Here is a 20,495-nt window from a genome sequence, read left to right as displayed (position 1 = left end):
TATGGTGTCTAAGGATGCACATGTAGGTAATAAAATAATAAAAAAAAACAAAGGTAAGTTATTTCTAAACGTATTGGTTACTGGGGTACCAGGCTGGCTCAGTCAGGACAGCATGTGACTTTTGATCTCAGGGTCTCAAGTTCAAGCCCCACTTTGATCGTGGAGCCTACTTTAAAAAAAATAAAAGTACCGGTTACTTTTGGATGGGGCTATTAGTGGGACAAGGCACATGAGATGACTGGGTGGCTGAGAACATTCCATATCTTGACTTGAACAGATGTCACAAAGATATCTGCCTTAAAACAAGTGACCTATAAATATATACATGTATACGAATGTTGTCCAATACAATGATCTCAAGCCTCTTGTGCCTATTAGGGTGTAAATTAATTAGAACCAAATAAAATTTAGCTTCTCAGCCACCCTAGTCAACTTTCAAGAGCTCAGTAGACAGTGGCTACCTTTCAGGCAGTGCAGAAACAGGACATGTTGAATAGAACCAGCTGTGTGTATGCATGTGTGAGTGTGTTTGGGTGGTTTTCTATAATTGTATTTTACTTTATAATAAAAATTTTAAAGTGCATGCCCTCAAAATACATTACCCAAGTGCATTTATTTGAATTTATCTCAAATACATGAATATTGGCTCATCTCTGAAGCAATGGCAAAGGGCATACACCTTCCAGAAAAGAGATGAAGAACATGAAACCAATTTATGGCGTTATGTAGCAGGGACCCAACAAGTCCAACGGATCTGATTTAAAGTTACTGGAATGAGAAACTCTCATCTCAAGGACAATGTACTCGTGCCTAGAAAAAGTTAATAAGCTCTTCTTCACTATGGATTGATAACTGGTCATTTCAATTATCATTAAACATTTATTAGACACTGGGAGCAGACAAGGCTATGGCAAAATAGGGCAGCAGAGTCCCTGCCAAATGGACACTCCAAACAAGGCACTTAAGATATGTAACCCAATTACACAAAAGGAGGACGAGAGAAGCGCTCCTTCCCCGAGCTGGAGATCCTTAGGTCAAACACATCATACCTCAGTACTATTGCTGAGCTCACAGTGAGGATGAAGGAGGAAGTTCCTTTGAAGAGATTCGAAGGAGGGATATGAAAGCAAAAAATAAAAGGTTGGCCAATGGAGTCATAAAATGTTTTCAAGCGGAGCAAATGACTTAAGAGAAATGTAAGGCTAGACGTTCACAGAGATCAAAGGGAGATCTACAAAATATGTTACATAATAGAGCGAGGGCCTGAAAAGAAATAATTTAGAGGTCAAAATAGAGAATCACAGAGAAGCAATGTGTAAAAAAGGCAGGGTGTCCACTAATCCTCTCTAGTTGTTAGTAGGTCAAGGGTCAGGGCTATGGAAGAGGATAATTATAAAGGAGGCATTCGGAATAAACAAGAGAAAAGGGAGGAAAGAAACATCTTAACTACAAAGAACTCCTCCAACGGAGTCTTTAATTATCCAGGAGGAATATCAATATTTTCGTTAAAATCATGTAATGGATGCTAAAACATAATGAGGAAAAATACAAGACTAAGGAGCCTGTGACCCAGTGTAATAAAAAGGGAACAGATGTGCATTCACCGTTAAAAGGTGTGGAAAATCTGTATTCAAGTTACACTTTGGTAGTCGTGCAAGGTACCACACACCAAAAAGCAGGCCAGCTTTGAGTCAAGCTAAGAGAAGCCCATCTAGGAAAATGATGCCAGAATGGGTTATGGGCACATGGTCAGAAAAAGAGGAAAACCAAAAATCAACAGGACCTACCTTTCCTCTCTCATTCCAGTCTGAGCCTTTCAATCTCAGAAAGTCCATCGTATGCTTGCGTGTGTCTGGATCTGATCCAAAGAGTCTGTACAAGCTCTCTCTTACATTTTATTCTATCAAGAAAGATTTGGCAACTGAAATCTATTATGATGTCAGAAGGTAGCTGACAACATAAAATGTATCCCGCTGAGCTGATGCCGCACACAGCTAAATTTACAACAACAGGAGTATCATAAAAATTATAAGAACTGCAAATTAACCACTGATTTCTAGTTCCCGGACATAAATAATGGTAAGGACCTGGACAACTTCCAAACATCTTTACCACTGTTTAATTTGTCAAAATCTATCAAGAGCTTTTCAACCACAGACCTGTCCTCTAAGGTACATTATCATTCCCAAGCTTAGATTAGCCTCGGTGGCAGCCCAAGTCAGACTGCATAATTACGAAGACTCCATCAGGATCTTTCTCTGGCTTTTGTAACTCCTCAGTGTGGCAGTATCTCCCTCTTCCTTAAGTACCATTCTTACTCTCAATTAGTTATTTAAGATCATCTAAAAATTTGGCTCTAATTTTGTGAGCTACGTCTGTGCTTTCAAAATTAGTCCCTCATTACAGTGTTAAGGTTCCTACTGGGCTCAAATTAGCAAGATTTTCTGTTTACTTCCTATTTGTGAACCAGGAAGGCTGGTAGCAGTATGGTGCTGGAGCAGTTAGCAGGCAGCTGTTGGGAAACCCAGCAGGTAGGGAGGTCACACGTTGAAAAAAAAATGACAAAAGACAGTAATTCCTTTCTCAGAGAAAGTTAAGATACAGAACCATGCGGCTCCCTCCACTAGTCATCAACTCTATGGACTATTCAGAGAGATGACAAGAAAAGAAAATGCCTTTTACAGGCAAAATCTCTTCAACCACACTGCATTTCATTCCTAGTGAATTCAAAAGCAATGGCTTAACTATGACATCACTCATTGATGAGCACCAAAACGTGATTAAGGAAAATAAAATAGTAAAAGAAAGAGAGAAATCAAAGGTAAACGCCTTTTACAAATCTATTCAGCGAGGAATGATCTTTTAGGTATAAGTACGCAAGCCTGTGTGTGTGTGTGCGTGTGTGTGTACTACCCCCAGCCCTGCTTTTCCAACTGACATATGTCTAAAACAAATTTACAATACTGCCGAAAAGAAAAAAATTAAATGTTTGGTCATAACATTGTTAGCAAAAACAATCAGCGAGCAGTATCAGGGCCTAAGTAGAAGCCATATATGCATTTGTGCATAAACTAGGCAGTTCTAACTCTATGATTAGTCCTAATACATGAGTGTGGGGAGATGTTCGATAGATACTAAGTAAATCTAGCATACACTACTGGAGCCCAAATTGGTTTATTTCACATTTCTGTATTTGGGGGGAAAAGCAATTTCTGTATGACAGATGCACCTGGAGTTTGCCACGCGGCCTACACACAGAAAGGGCTGTAGAGTCATAGATTTAGAAACGAGAAAATTACATTTTATTCTTATTTGCTAAAAAAAGAAAACAAAAAAACCCCCAAAAAGCTATTTTCCCCATGGAACACGTTTGCATTCAGTTAGTCCATGTCTACACAGAGTCAGTGAAGAGTAGAGAGGAAACCCTGAATTGCATCTGGGTCAGTCAAAGCCCCCAGTCACCTGCTACGGAAGATAATGTTGGTTTGGCCTTAACTGGACCCTACTGGTCATTTACAATAATAAAATACATGGGATAAATAAGCCATCAATCCTCCATTTCTCTTTACATGTGTAAATGTGGCCTAAACACCTCCATCAATGTCAGAGAGCAGCTCTATTATAAAGCTAAGCTTTGGGGCGCCTGGGTGGCTCAGTTGGTTAAGTGACTGCCTTTGGCTCAGGTCATGATCCTGGAGTCCCAGGATCGAGTCCCGCATCGGGCTCCCTGTTCGGCAGGGAGTCTGCTTCTCCCTCTCCCACTCCCCATTTGTGTTCCCTCTCTCGCTGTGTCTTTCTCTGTCAAATAAATAAACAAAATCTTTAAAAAATAAATAAATAAATAAAGCTAAGCTTTTTCGTCAGTGTGGTATTCCTTTTAAACTCTAAAACTCAGTGAAGTCCTGAATGGAGGTGACACAACAAGAGTGCACTTTTTTGGTCTTGTCAAGGAAGTCTTTACCTAAAAACAGAGCCCCATAATACGTGAAGCAAAAACTAACAGGAAAGAAGGAGGAACAGACAATTCAACAAAATAGCTGGAGAATTCAATACCTCATACCAATAATGGATAGAACTAGTCAGAAGAACAGTTAGGAAACAGAAGGCATGAATGACACGAAGAATCCAATAAACCTAGCAGACATCTATAGAAAATTCCACCCAGAAACAGAATATAGACTCTTCTCAAGTTCACATGGAACATTCTCCAGGAGTGACCATAAGCTAAGCCATAAAACAGACCTCAATAAGTTTAAAAGATGGAAACAACACAAAGTGTGTTCTCCAATTACAAAGAAATGGAATTAGGAACGAATAACAGAAAGAAGTTTGGAAAATTCACAAATATGTGGAAATCAAACACACTCCTAAATAATCAGAGGGCCAAAAAGAAATTAGGAAATACTTTGAGATGAATGAAAATAAAGAAATAACATGTCAAAACTTACAAGACACAGGTAAAGCAGTGTTCACAGGGAAAGGTGTAACTGTAAACATCCATACTAAAAAAGAAGAAAGAGTTCAAATAAACAAAGTCTTAGTTTGAGTTAATCCATCAGTTCACAATTCCATCAATATATCCTAGAGCTTGATTTTTCCAGCCATAATACTGAGCAATTTCTGCAACAATCCTCTTTACTCAGTAAAGACAGAAATTTGAAGTTGTGTTATAGAGAATACCATGTTATGTATCCACAGAAGCTTTGGGTAGATTCTCTTCTTAATAATTTCCTAAATGAGGAAACAGACAACAAGTTAGCAGAAGACACAGCTTTAAAACTTGGATTTCTGAATTTGTATCTGGTAGTTTTTCTGATACACAAAGAACTAGCTTTGTGAATGTAAACTTTTCATGGCTTATCATATTTAAAATGCTGCCACCAAGTAAATGCTTAGCCTACTGTTACCATTTTCCTTAATACATATCACACACATCTCCATGTACACACCAGGAATGACAAAACTCCATTACAAAACCGCTCCCAACTGTCAGACCATCACCGTTCAAGATAAATGATCACCAATCTCTCTACCAAGAACTGAACAGGTGAAGGGGGAGGGAGGACAGTGTGGAAGGAGTGGGATAAGGATGAGAAAACAGGAGAAGCAAGGATGAATTTTGGTTCCTAAAACTACATCAAGCTATGGGAGGCCACATGTTACCACCTGGGTAAACAGAGACTGCCCCTAGAAAGATAATGGAGCAGAGATCATCTTCTTGCTGGTCAAGCTACCTAAAAAAGCAAAGCAGTGAATAATCTGGATTTCAAAAGTAAACGGACCTTGATTCAAGTGTAAAATCTGCCATTTTAAAGTTAAATTTTGAAAGAACTGTAGACTTATAGAAAGTTGCAAAAATAGTATAGGACCAGAAAACTGGCGTGGGTACATTACCATTAACCCAACTATAGACCTTATTCAGTTTTGTCTGCTTTTCCCATAACCCCAGGCAATTTAACACAGCTAACCTCTCTGATCCTCAGTTCACTCGTCCAAAACATGGTGATAAGAGTGTCTACACTTCACAGTATTTATAAGGATTCCATAAAATAGTGCTAGCATACTGCTTATAATAGTAGCTGATACACAGGAAGAACCCAGTAAATGGTCACATTATAATTATCAAATGAGGCTTTGGGGATTTCTAGGTCCTCTCACACTTTCCTTGGGGCCTTTCCTACTACCCACTAATAATGAGATGGCATCTACCACCATTTATAGTTTGATTGATCTCAAAGGACAAAAATACTAAAAAAAATAAAAATGTAGCCTACCATAAGGATCGAAAGAAAATCCAACTCAAAATTCCATTTTCGTGTGGACATACCCTGATTTTCTTTCTTCCCTTTTTTTTTTTTTAACTTCATTTATGCAACAGCAAAATGACTCAGTTATTACCGACAATGCCTTTTGAGGTCTTTGGAGGAAAAAGGAGTGCACTAAAATAACTGAACCTTAAACCAACATCCAAGGATAATCTGATACTTGAAATGGCTTTGCTTTCCCTTTTCTTTGGAAGGGTTGGGTAGGCTTTTAAATAAATAAATAAATATATATATATATGTATGTTTTAAAAATATATAGGATATATGTAATGCTTTTTCTAATACAAGTTTTTAAATATTAATTAGATTATTTTTAATCACACAGGTGGAACACAAGCCTGGATCCACCCTGCTACACTTTCCAAACCTACCTGTATCAGCGCTCAAGGGAAGCAACGCTCTTTAAGAGGCACGCTCTCTAATAGGTCTGAACCGGCCAGACCTCTGTTTAGATGTGCTTTTTGTGCAGCCGAGAAAGAGGTGCACATGCAAATAGTTCCAGGCACAATCAGGGCTCTCCAACCCAGGGGCGTCAACTATCTGAGTCCATCCAAGGTGCCTCTGGCTTTGGCACTGCAGACATATGCCAGAACCCAGGAAGCTCTGGGCCCTCTCTCTTTCACAGCAACGTTTTCAGGACACAAGTGTTCAATTTACAATGGGGAAGAAGAACTTCGCTGAATTTTCCCCCAGCTCTGACATTTCTAAACCTTGAGAATAGATGAATCAGAAACGTCAAGCATTTTTTTGTGTGTGCTTTTTTTTTCTATTCTCTTCTCTTTTTAGGAAATTAGCTACATTTTCAAAATGTGCCACCCACAAACAGTGTGCAACACTGAAGTGTCTGCTCTGTTTCCATCAACAGACATTATTTAGAATCCATCCAAGGAAAGGACAAATAATATTGTCTACGAATCAACCAAACAGCTAGAGTAGACGTCTTTGGTTTATTTTATTTTATTCCTTTTTCTTCGGTTCATTTTTTTTTTATTCTTATGTTAATCCCCATACATTACATCGTTAGTTTTAGATGAAGTGTTCCATGATTCATTGTTTGTGCATAACACCCAGTGCTCCATGCAGAACGTGCCCTCCTCAATACCCACCACCAGGCTAACCCATCCTCCCACCCCCCTCCCCTCTAGAACCCTGTTTGTTTTTCAGAGTCCCTCGTCTCTCATGGTTCGTCTACCCCTCCGATTTCCCCCGCTTCATTCTTCCCCTCCCGCTACCTTCTTTTTTTTTTTCTTAACATATATTGCTCTTCAGTTCATTTTAATATGCAAACCTCTCTTCCATTCTCCTAAAGTCAGACCAAATGACAATGTCACATTCTGATAGCTGGAGCTCTGATTTCAGATCAGGGCAGACATCTCAAACCAAGCGATCTCCAAGGAAATCACTTAGTGTTAACTAAGATCATAGGAAAATAATTTAACAAATACGGGACTGGATCCATTCCAACTACCACATGTATCAATTAACTAGCCTACTGAACTTGGTTTTCCACTCCCAAGATTTATTTTTAAGTGGATCCAAGACTTGGGGACATGGGGGAGGCAACTTATTTCATAAGCTATACCACAATGACCAAAACCTGCTGTCCCACCTGAATTAAAAAGATGTCTTTAACTCTATGGGTCACTGTCCCCTGTCTGATTCTAGCTCCCTCTTTTTCAACATGAACATATGTTTTCCTTAAAATTACTTTTTTTTTCCTACCCTGGTGTTATGCAAGATCCCTGCTTATTTTGGCAATGGAAACAAAATAAGAAGAGCCACCCAGAGTTCTCCATTCCAGAGGGAGGAGCTTCCCAAGAAAAGCAAAGCTTTGCTGTTGCGTTTCCTTTCAGCCCGGCTAAAGAGCAAGCGGTATTCTTCAGCGTGGAAACTCAGTCCAGATGAGGGAGCTGCTCCTGAGACACCGATTAAACCATGAATGGCAAGTGCAGGCAGCGACTACCTAAACGTTCATGATCACTTAGTGCTTGTAAAAAACAGGAACTGGCAATAGAGAGACAGACAGACAGACAGTGAGGTGTTTAAGTGGGCCTAATATGCCATCCGAAAAGGCACTTTTCAAAACACAAAATGGAAAGACAGGACATGCCTTCTCTTTCAGAGGTAGCCCAGCCAAAACCAGACTCTCCTATCAAGAAGCGAACCTTGACTTTATTTATACGAGCAAAATCCTCACTAAAATGGCCATGGAGCAGAGGTGACAGCTTTTAAGACGAAGGGGCTGACGTGCTTATAGAAGGAAAACAAAGAGGGGCTTGCATAGAGAATATGGGTTTCAATGAGGAAGGGTGAACGCCAAAAACAGTATAAGAATTAAGCGCTCACATAATAGATCACTGTGAGCAAAGCTCTCCCGCAGATGTCGGAGTGAGTGAGCTAAGCCTCACACTTGGAAAGGCTGTGTGACTGGAGCCATGATATATAAAGTAAGACCCAAGCGCCAAAGTTTTGATTTAGCCAAGCAAACGTGGCTGTTTTTGTTGGGTGGAAGAAGCATTTTTTTCACTGAGCAAAGAATTACAGTAAACATCTGCTAACCATGACCACAGAAACGGTGGTTGTTTTCGTCCAAGGTCATTTTAAAGGAATAAATGTAATTAATAAAACCACACAGTAATAGTATCCAACCGTCCCAATATGTCTGCTCACTTCTACTCACAGGCCTATTTATTTAAAAAGCCATCGAGATGGGGCGCCTGGGTGGCTCAGCCGTTAAGCGTCTGCCTTCAGCTCAGGTCATGATCCCAGGGTCCTGGGATCGAGCCCCGCATTGGGCTCCCAACTCAGCGCGAAGCCTGCTTCTCCCTCTCCCACTCCCCCTGCTTGTGTTCCCTCTCTCGCTGTGTCTCCCTCTGTCACATAAATAAAATCTTTTAAAAAAAATAATAATAATAATAAAATAAAAAGCCATCGAGAAAGTTTCTCGACGTTGCCATTTCTACTTCTTGGGGACCACTGGTGTGGGGAAAGAAATTTCCATCTCAGAGGATGCTTGAAAATACACGTGAACGTCACTCCTTAACTCATTCCTTAGGTAGGTGCTTCCCAGAGGGTTCTCTCGCTCTACTGGTGAGACTTGATTATCATACACGTATCGTTTAGGTAGGTAAAACCCCCTTTTAAAAAAAATACAAATTAATGTTCTAATGGATTTACTTCACACATAAAAGTCCCAGAGTACATCCCTCTGTCAAGCTATCTCTTTTGAAAGTGAGTATAAGAATTCATATACTCCAAAATGGTTTCAGTTTTTAAAAATTCCTTATTTGGTTAGTTCTTTTGGAAGGAATGGGAGGGTAGGGAAACTAGTGGAAAACTGAATTATTCAGGCTGACTGTCGCTCAAATCTGTCAAATTAGAGCTCAAAACATCACTTCACCTCTGAACAACCAGCCATAAGCCCCTCCACAAAAGGAGAGTCATCCCTGGTTATTATTAAATGTTCCCAATTAGGAGAACATAATCAAATTCATAAAGCACCAACTTCCATTCTGAGCTCTCTACCTACAACATCAGCAAGGTTTTCTAGATTTAGAAAAGGCAGTTTTGCATAAACCACTACCACAGAATGGATAAAGCTAAAGAACTCGTAAGGTTTCCTGTTTCTAACAACCCTCTGGTCATTGTCAGTATGATCGATCAACAAAATACTAAGTTCACTGAACCTCAAAAATATTTTCTCTCTTTGCTCTCTCTCCTTCCCATGCAACTAGAACACAGAAATTCATAAAGGTCAGACTTCAGGAAGCTTACTGAAAAAATAAATATTAAATTTATCAACTCCATTTTTTTCTAGTGATTATAATAATCGAGAGGGTCCCACCTGTTAGACCAGTTCTAAGAGCAGCTTAGGAGCCAAGGGGGTGGGAGGTTGTCAGTGTTTCAACTTTGCCCACCATCAGTCTTGAACACCTAACTATTAAACACCTCCTAGGTGCCAGGTACTGAGTGCTGGCGTGCGTGTGTGTACATGAGTGTGCGTGCACACACAAGGATCCGTGTGTAGAGCAGGGAGGGCGGAAGGGTGAGGTGCTATTTCCGGATGCTACTGGTATCTGCTAGAATCTTGAAGGGCAATTAACACAAATTTCAGAGCCTGCCGAATTCAGAAAATTAGTGTGTTCGTTTTCTCATTTTCCATGAGGCTAAGGGTTATGTGCTAAGAAAGGAAAGAAGGGAGGCAGAGCTGGAGAAAGCAAGCAAGAGTTTGATACCTCAACTGCCCTCAGTGATGATGAAGCCAAAACAAGGAAGGAAAGGGACTACAAAAGCCCAGTCCTATTTACTAACTGTGAATGCCTTCGGCTGTGAAGGAGAGCAAGCCTTAATGGAACCCAACAATTCCCCCCCAAGACTGTCAAGAATTCATTTCTACAATCAAATCCAGTATCAGAGGCCACTGTGGTCAGAACTGGAAGGTTAGCACGTACCCCCACACTAACCGATGCATAAATGAAAATGCACTGCATCCATCATATCTGTATCATAGAGGGATTAAATCAGCTATCATTTTGAGGCTTTAAAAGAAAATTCCAAGCTTTTAAGTATATTCCTGGTGAAAGATAATATGACGAATGTCATAATAAAAAAATAAAGTCGTAGAAGAAAATAATACTTTACCCCTTTTAAATTTTCCTTACGAAGTGCATCATTTTAACCTAATGCATTTCAACATACTTATCCATAAATGTAAATTTGTTTTGATAAAATGAAGAGCCTTTTAATCCAAATTGCACAGTGATGCTTCTACACTGATCTGTTATAACTTAGTAATCAGAGTTAACAGACTGCCTAATTAACCAAGTCATCATTTGCCAAGATCCAAATATGGGATGAATTGTGGGCCAAGGAGAAAATATGATGGACATGAAAATTATTAATTCAGGGAAGCATTCAAAGCATGTGGAGTTAAAGTTCTTTGCTAAATCTCACCATCTTTAATATCCTTAATTTTTACAATACAAGTAACGTGCAAATAAAAAATATATTACAAGGTACACAGAAAAACATTTTTAAATCAACTGGTTATTAGTTAGTGATATAATTATTTTTAAAGCATTTGACAACCTATGAGGTGAAAATCTTAGATGTCTTCTGCTAATAATGAGTAACATCCAATGAGTGCTTATGAGGTGCCAGCACCATTTTCAGTGTTTTATAGGGACCAGGATGTTTATTCTCTACATGAACCCTAATTCTTTGGAAGGTACTATTTTATATTTAGGTATCAGATATGAAAACTGAGGTTCAGAATATTTTTTTGCTCAGCAGAGTGTAGAATAAGCAAACAATATCCAGTCCTTTCAAAAGTCTTAGGGAAGTGTTATTAAGAATTCTAGAATTTCTTTTACCCACGGAAGTTTCATCCATTCATTTATTATATACTCAGGAGGAGACAGGAAATCAGGGTAACTTCTAAGATGCCATGGGGGTGACCTGTACAAAATTCTTCCATATCACAACACCTTGCTGTCCCTATCACTAACGTATCAGTATGTCCTAAAAGACATGTACTTTAACTGGGCTTCGATACTGCATAAGCCAACTTCCCTAGATAACTCAAGTCTAAGCCCATATATAGAGTTTAATCCTAGAAGGGATGGTAAATCCACCAGTGTGACCATTTTTCCCTCGGATGCTTGGAAACTCCCATTCATTTTTGGGGACCCAGCCAGGTCTCACTGTTTCTGGGAGGATTTCCAATCTCCCTCCCGCTGCCCTCCTCCTCTATTACATACACACAATCCAGAAGTATTCTTGCAGCCCCTGTATCACTGTATTATTTCTGTCTACCTTGCAGATATAAGTATGTTGAAATCAAGGATCTTGTTTTAGGACCTAGAACAGTGACAGATGGTAGATGGATGGTTGACCAGAAGGACAGACAGGAGGAACACAGCAATGAGTAACTCCAGGCTCCTGGAGGGACACAGGCATGGTAGTATTTTTGAGGCAATGCCTACCTTCGAGGTAGTGACTGCCATTAGAGATGGCCAATTAACTGGGCAGACAGCTTCATGGGGAAAATTTCATGTGATATTCATTCATGCATAGCTGGGCTAGGTGATATTGAAATTTTCCTTCCAACTCTATAATCCTATGTATTTACTGCGCCTTTAGCACTGTGCCTTATAGGACACATATGCACAGTCTATCTTCCCAGAATTCTGCCCCCTTGTTCCGAAACCAGCACCCTCTTCATCTGCTTTCCATTGCCTTGTGTAAGTTGAATGCCATCCATGACTCTTGAGAGAGGCATGTAACCCACTTAAGGCCAAGTACACCTTCATGCCTCCCCCTACCCAGTCCTGCTCCAGCCCCAGAGACTGCTGCAGTGACAGGCGCATGGTACACCCTGGACCAATCACAGAACCAGGAAGATCCAAATTCTACAACAGCTACTACAACTCACGAGAAGAGATTTCTTTCTGCTGGAGTTGCTATGAAAACAGACTCATGAATGGTTATCATACCACAAGTTGGTAAACGCCTACATGAATGAATCCAACACAGAACATAGCACAGCCAAGAGCCTGAGAGGAGACTTACTAGCAAGATCTGAACTCCTCAGTCCAGATGTTCCAGAAGCTAGTTCTACCATCTGATGTTTCAGCATCATGAGCCCATTAAATCCCCTTTGTCCCTATGCTCCTCACAAGTAACCAGAGAGACCTAACAAATGGGGGGCTCAGTATCTTAAGACACAGACATGTTGAAAATGATGCACTGGTTGTGTTAAAGAGGAGACACTGATACCTCCAACTCCTTAAGTAAAAATGTTTTTATTTGTAGTCCCTTGCAACTGGCTTTTACATATTTCTTCAAGCCTATTATTTTACTATATGTTTTTAAAACTCTAACATTTTTATTTTTGAAGGCCTAAGTCCTTGGCATTCAGCCTACAAACCTGTAATTCTACTGACCAAGTAACTAAAAACCTTCTAACTTTTTAGCCAGTGTTCCCTCTAAGGATCCCAGAGCTTCACCCTTGTAAATAAAAAGCCTTCCAGGTGAATGTATCCCAAGAACGAAAGGCACATTCTGAACTGCTTGCTGGCAAACACCCCAGGTACCAGGCCTGCTGCTTTGGGAAGGAGACCCTCTCACTTGCCACACTTTTTCACACAGGTGATTGAGTGGAACAAATCAATTGTTGGGTGGTCAGAGGCTAATAAGAAATAAAACGAGGGCTACAGAGATGAGGTTAATTAGAATAATGTACCAGAGAAAAATGACTCAAAGACCTAGAGAAAATGTCTTAACAGGCACATCCAACTGGAGCTAGAAGAATGCCAATTAAGTGGTTGTCCTTGTTCCTAATCATTTTGGGACATACTTTTATTTCCCATAGCTCTTGTACCAGCAAAAAAGAATTAAAGCATTTGGAAAAGTCTAGAAAGAACAAACAGGGCCTGTGAGGTGGCACTGACGTATAAAGGCTCAACATGCCTCGTATGAGCAATCCCAGAGTGGAAAATGCACGCTGAAATAAAACAACGCCTGCACACCAACACCCCAGGGAAAGGTCTCCACGAGGAGGACCATATAGCACGGCGGTGAAGAGCCATGGCACCAGACGGACAGTGCCTGGGTTCAAGTCCTAGCTCTCCTTCTCATAAGCAAAGATGTCTGAGTCACGAGTCACTTAACCTCACCGTGTGTCCGTCTTCTCATCTGTAGAACAGATTTTTAGAACTGAAACCCTCTCATAGAGTTTTTGTGAATTAATACATACATGCTTGGAATCACGGGTGGCACAGAATAAAGTCTCAGCAAAAGTAGCTGGTATGGAGTCAACTTCTCACAAACTAGCGTTATGCTCTCAAACAACTGCTGTTCATTGGACTTTCTCAAGATGAGGTTCTTCCTGAGTTTTGAAAATTCTCCCTTTACCTCTCATTCCTTTTTCAGAGAGCAAGAGGAAACTCTGCAAGCAGAGATAGGTGAAAACACCACGTGCAAGTTCTTCCAGGCGTATGTATCTCTATACAGCGGAGAAGTCCTCAGCATGGTTTATTCTAGGAGAAGAATTTCAGGAAATTGCCACCTTTAAGAAGCAGGACTGGAAGAATGGATTTGTGTCACCGTTAATGAATGATTTGGGACAGATCTGGACAAACGCGAGGCACGGCCTCTCTGGATAAGAACGTCCCGCGAGAAAGGTTTATGGATGGTCTGTAAGAGTTGGCAGGGAGACAGTCAACTCCCGACACATTGTAAGCAGACCCCCTGGCACGGAGACACTGCCGCACGAAACCGCACCCAGACGGGCAGCAGCAGTTCAAAACGGTAGAGAAAACGCCCTCAGAAAGCGCCTAATCTCTCCCGCTGATAGTCAGGCATCCGGGTATTAAGAAGAGAGCAAGCAGCACAAGAGCGGAGCCACACGCCAAACCTCCGATGTCAACGGCAAGTTGTCAAGCCTCGCCTTACGTGGATCGTTTTCCCCTTTCGCGATTATTGTTTTGGTTTCTGAAATGGTATTTGGAGACAGGGGTGTTCCATGTTTGGGGAGATGTAAGAAAACCACTCTGAAGGCTGTCATGTGCCTGATCAAAGTTTTTCCTGAATCCTTAGCCAAGACTGAAACTGAATTTTAGCTTTTTCTTTACTAAAAAAGAATATCAGGAACTAAACTGGATGCCTTAAGTTGTATTTTAAGCATGTTCTTTTATGTTTTAGAAGTTGAGAGGGTCTACATAAGAAGTTAATAAAATTAATGGCTCTTTTAATTTCTTCGATAACCCTAGGCATTCCATAAATCATGTAAATAAAGAGTATGTGATGGGATATATTTTATCTTGCCTCCAAAATGTTATGGGATACAGAGACTTGCTTCAGCTTTCATGCAACAAATGCACAAAGAACACCACACGTCAACACACATGCACTGAAACAACAAAGCAACAATAGACAAGCTTCCTTAAGCGGGTGGAAGAAATCAAAGCTAACAATGAAAGGTATTAACATCCAACTCCTTTCAATCTATGTAGACTTGACTTTTCTTTCAAAAAAGAAGCATGTGAATTTTCAGGACAGATGCACCAAGTGTATACTTTTTTTAAAAATTAGGATTTACAGGAAATTTAAGACACAGTCTATCATAAGGCAGGAGATCAAACCAGCTCTGATTAACTTACAGACATAACATATCCTCAACCATGTGTCTTTAGGACAGTGTAGCACCCTGAACTCCAAATTCCTTTTTTTTTTTAAGAGAAGGGAGGGGGAAGTGGGGAGAGGGAGAAGGAGAGAGAATCTTAAGCAAGGCTCCATGCCCAGAGCAGAGCCCCATATGGGGCTCCATCTCATGACCCTGAGATCATGACCTGAGCCAAAATCAAGAGTCAGAAGCTTAACTGACTGAGCCACCATGCCCCTGAACTCTGAATTTCTAAGGTTTTGTGGATGCAGGTCAGGCACCAAACACAATCTTCCCAGCATTTTAGGTTTATAATTTGTGTTATCTGAAACTGGTCATAAACATCCAAGAGTCAACATGTCAACAACCAATACAAAACAGATCATCCTACTTGTGCTCATTTTGTACTTTTTAAAGTTAATTCAGTGGACGAAACATGAGCAAATAGGGAATCAAGGCTCTTCACCATCTTTACCATCTTTTTTAAAAAATACTACAAGAAAGTGCAATGAGTTTGCCAGCATACCTCCCAAAACCCTTTGCCGTTCTTTCTAAACCAAGAGCATCATTACCCTGTTCCAGAGTCTGTGCAAAGCACTGTATAGGTATCATCTCATTTAATCCTTGCAATAATACTATGAGCAAGATGATGCTATTACCCATGGCTCAGGTAAGTAAGAACCCAGAAAGAGGAAGAGAAAGTAATTTGTCCAAGGACAAAGAGCCAGTGAACGAGAGTGCTGGGATTTGATCTTGGAATCCAAAGTCCTTAATTAACCTGTACCACCCACAATACCTTTTCAGCCCAAATGGCAAATGATTCTGTCTTCACGGTCAAGATGATGTATAACCCTTTCTGGATGCGACACACAGAGTATCAGAGACTTGTTTAGTGTAGAGTGGAAACTTTCCAGAGAAAACCCAGGGGCAGTATTCTATTCCTATAATAAAGGTGATGTGTGTGGTTTTATTTCTTCTCTTCCCCTCTCATCCAGATGCAGTCCTCTTAGGTATCATGAAAATACAGAAATTCACAGGGAAATCCCCAAATGGGCTCTATTTTCCAAAACTACTAACTGTGAGCACGCCTACCATCCTCTGGCCACTGCCAGTGGTGAGGAGTCACACTGAATCACACAGACCTGCCCCCTGCACATTAGCTGGCAAACAGGTACATTCAGAACAAACAAGAGGCTTGGATGCAGGACAGTGAGAAGGGGTGGGGGGAGGAGAGGAGGAGGGAAATCTTGAGTGTGGGTGTTCAGGGAAGACCTCTCCAAGAAGTTGATATTTGAACTGGGCAATAAGGAACAAGGGAGTGAGCCTATGAACCAGAGAAATCGTTCCGGGTAGAGAATACCACGGCCCAGAGGCAACAGAGAATTTATGGCATCTGAGCACGGCCGTGGTGTCTCAATAAAATATATGAAACCACAGAGCAGAAGCCCAAAGCTTCCAAGAGTCTCTTGAACGGGCAACATCTTCGAGACACGATTTCCACTTGACAAAGAGCCACCATCGAGTCGGTGCCACCACTTGTCAATCTTCAGGACACACGGCCGATGGGGCCCTCCGTGGACACAGCCACCACCTCTGATGTGCTCAGGCCGCAGCTTCTGTGAGCACACGACACTGTTCCTGGAGGGCTGTTACCAGGAAGATCGGTGGGGACCGGGGCCTGCTGTGCAGACTCAGCACAGAGGCAGGGCCCGGGATGAGGCAGGGCGAGACTGACATCGTGGAGCATCAGCCTGCATGAGTGAAACCCTACGGAGTTTCAGATTATCATCAGCAACACCAACTTGAAAGCAGTTAGTGAATTCTGCTTGCGAGGCAGGCCCACTGTCCGAGTAAGTGAAAAAACGGACTACAAAAAGAACTGCACACCTCCCAGGGGAAGTGGTCAAAAAGGGACCGAGAGATCTAAGTTCTGCTAGCAGGGCCGTCCAGCAGAACACATGGCCGCAGGGTCCTTGAAGACGGGCATCAAAGCCGCCTCCCAAGGCTCTGCTTGAACTTGGAAGAGAATCCTGGGTTGGAAGCAATGGACTGTGAAATATACCTTGTCTACGAGTGAGACAATGACCAACAAGCCAGACGCAGGACAGTAAAAACTCCTCCAAGACCAGGATTTCTACTGCATCACCTGGGCTGTGGAGCACAGTGCTGGCATCTGTTAACCACTGGGAGCTGTGCTAAGCTCTTTGTACGCATCGCCTCCCGCTAACTCTTCACGGGGAGCTAGTTCCTGTTTCCAGCCCCAGCTCCCAGATGAGGAGGCAGTGGCCCAGAGAGGTTCAGCAACTTGCCCAATGTTGCTCAGCCAGTAAGCGGAAAAGGTGGAATCTGATTCTCGGCTGATCTAACCTCAAAGCAGACACTCTTAAGCACACGGCTGCCTGTTTATGCCTGTTTATGGATGCAGCAACTACCATGAGTCATGAGCATCTATCACAGGCTGGTCCAGGCAGATGCGATATGATGAAGCATTGGGAAGTCTCATTCTACTCATTCTATGAGATGGAAATTTTCACAAAAGTAATGTAAGGCCAATCTGAATCAGAAAAATTGGACAGGGGTCTTGTGCTCCCCTTTACCCAAGGTTAAGTTTTCAGCAGAGATGCGGAGTCCAGTAAATAACAGAGATGCAGGGTGGATAGCATTGTCCAGTCTCTGGGGGACCAGTGCAAAGCCATCAGCAATGTCCCCTGCACATACTGGCACGAACAGAATTGGGTATAAGGCTGCACATCACTAGGACCTCAGGCTGGTACTCAAGCTTTGACAAAAGCTTGCATCCGAAGGACAGAAAATTCATTAAAAAATTCTCAAGCTTCAATTGTGGTTGATAGTTCCCTTAGGAAAGAAATTTATTCCTCAGATTTGCCATGGCACTCTCAGGAAGAATACCATGGTCCTAAAATATTTACTGAGCTATGTCTCTCCACTGAAAATCAAAGAAACCAAAATTCAAACATGAGAAATTCAAATTAGAGATTATACACACAAGTCAAGGGAAGACAGAAGACAGTCACTGAAAACATGTAAGAAAAATTCATATCGTAATTTTGTGTAAGTAATTACAACTGTGGCTCAGGAACCATTTACCTTTTCTTCTTTACTACTAGAATGTGGAATTTATCAGGACATCAGATTTCTCAAGTCCGAGGATACACTTCCGAGATGCTCTTATGTTAGGGGTTATTAAAAAGATATAAGTAGATAGAAGTCATTACGACTGCAGGGAGAATTCTTTAAAGAGGCCTGCCTCAGCTGGGAGGACTACTCTTTTTGTTCCTTGCACTCCTGCCTCTTTCTTCAGGATGTAGAAGCAATGGCTGGAGAGCCAGCAGCCATGATGTGACCTTGAAAACAGAACAACACTTAAACAGGCAGGCAGAGCAGAAAGGCAGAAAGCACAAACTGCTCTACTCCAAACACCCTTCATGAGAGAGAATATGCAACTCATTTTTTAAAATGAACAGTTGCATCTCTGTTACTAGAAAACAATTCTTAAGTGATATAATGATATGAAAACGTGTCTGAAGACTACCCTATTTTTTCTGAGAGAAAAAAAAATGAGGAAACTTCATGAATTGGGATTCTGATTACTCCTCTATTCACCAAGCTATTTGTTTAAGCATGACTTTCCTTCTTAATTACTACCACTAGCCCAGGAAGCATATTTGCTGAACCTGTCTCTATGTTTTGACATGCAACACTTGTGAAATTCAAACATACTTGTAGACATCCAAAGCTTATTATTTATTAAGGACTATATTTAAGGTGGAAGATCTTAAAACACTTTCAGAATCTGATGATTAAAGGAAATTTAATCGTTATTCATTGGCATTTGATCTTCAGCCTGCCATAATCTACCCATATATCCCTTCATCCATATTCGATACTAAAGAGACATTTCAACAACTTGTCCATCAACTGCATAGTAACATACAGAAAAACCACATTACTTAGAAAATAAAAGAGCTTTCCCCCACACTCATTGAGCTCATGAAAGCCCAATATGATTAAAAGGGTGAAGAAGGCAGACTCCACTAGGCGACCCAGAATGAGTGCAAAGAGCCATCCATCTATTATATTTGTAAGGAGTTTCGAAATTTTCAAAGTGCTCTCGTATACATTATATCCTGTTTCATCCTTAAAACTACACCCTGCGTGGTAGTCAGGGCAGGTATTTTTTTTTTTTTTTTTTTATTCTCGTTTCTTCTTGATAAATGGTTTGCTCGAGATCAGAGAGACTGCTACCCAGTGAGGTACCTTCTTTATCCTCTTTACCCTCTTTGATGCTTAGCTTAGGGGTCAGCAAACTATGGCCTTTGGGCCAAATATGGCCCACTGACTGTTTTTTGTAGTTTCACTGGACCAGTCACACCCATTTGTTTACATATTATCCCTGGCTGATTTTGTGCTACATCAGCAGAGTGGACCACAAAGTCACAACCATGACTCCAAGGCCCAGGAACCTGACAATATGTATCATCTGGCTGTTTTAAAGACAAAATTTGCAGACCCTGCCATTAGATCACGATCTCAGTTACAGATCCTATTCTTGAAAGCCATAACCCTAGCTTAGAGGACGACACACTTATTCCTGCTGGCTTTGGAAGTCCTGCTTGATAATGAGGCATTCTGAGGAATTACTGTATCTGCTACAGGGTCACCTGCAAAGGTGGGTCACGGTTTTCAAGTGGGACACAATATTCGCGTTGTTTGCCACTTACCCTGAACTTTTAACGTGTCTCACAGCCATAAAAAGCCTGAGGGTCACTGGTTGGGGGCATGCGTGATGCCAAAGGACTGCAACACACGGAGGAACACTGAAAGCAGAGAGAAGAGACGAGGTTAATGGGAGGGGCCGATGGCGATGCATTCACTTGAGCGAGGCATTCACATGAGCCCCGGGATTCCTTGTGGACACACAACTTTGACCTTCAATATGCCGTCATGTAGTTAAGCATCTCTTTTGCCTGTTCCCTTACAGAATCAGCATTTCCTTAGCTCACACTCTGCGTTAGACAACGTAGTATGAAAAGTAAGGGCAAGATGATCCCTGAGTCCCAGTGAGGATTTCGCTTTGGGTTGTAGTCTTTTGGTCTCTCCCAGTACATCTAGTAGAAACGACAAGAGGAAATACACGTATGTGCACACACGCACAGAAGCACCCTGGTCTTTTCAAAAAAAAAAAAGGACAAGTGATCTCCCCTGCCAGCCAAACCCCAAAATCTCACTTGCCACAGTTCACAGCTCTCTTTCCAGCTGCATTTCAAATGCAGGAGGAGGCTGGGATGCAGCCTTCTTATGGAAGCAGGCAGCTTGTGGATGGACACAGGTGCGCAGGCTGCAAGCTTCCACGGCGGGGTTGGGTTATTAGTCGAGTACTGACCACGTCCAATTCCAAGTAAGATGAAATTGCTGACAGTTAAGTCAAACTCATCCTCAAGCAGTTTCAGAAAGATTTTGTGAACAGCAGTCAGTAGCGAGATTTT

The 20,495-nt window shown here is 41.4% G+C and overlaps 1 protein-coding gene across 2 annotated transcripts in view; it reads right to left on the bottom strand.

The window, feature by feature from the left end:
• FOXP1 (forkhead box P1) overlaps positions 1 to 19,826 on the bottom strand; it is a 375,324-nt gene extending 355,498 nt beyond the window's left edge. For both annotated transcript variants that reach the window (XM_064593678.1, XM_064593689.1), the window contains exon 1: positions 19,731 to 19,826. The gene's annotated coding sequence lies outside the window, so the exon portion shown is untranslated. The remainder of the gene's footprint in view (positions 1 to 19,730) is intronic.
• Between the last annotated feature and the right edge of the window lie 669 nt (positions 19,827 to 20,495).

Source organism: Mirounga angustirostris, unplaced genomic scaffold (genome assembly GCF_029215605.1).
Source record: "Mirounga angustirostris isolate CCGP_5_RB_7025 unplaced genomic scaffold, mMirAng1.0.hap1 SCAF_1, whole genome shotgun sequence".
Taxonomy (NCBI): Eukaryota; Metazoa; Chordata; class Mammalia; order Carnivora; family Phocidae; genus Mirounga; species Mirounga angustirostris.
Note: the sequence above shows the minus strand (reverse complement) of the source record. Positions and strands in the feature narration are given on the sequence as shown.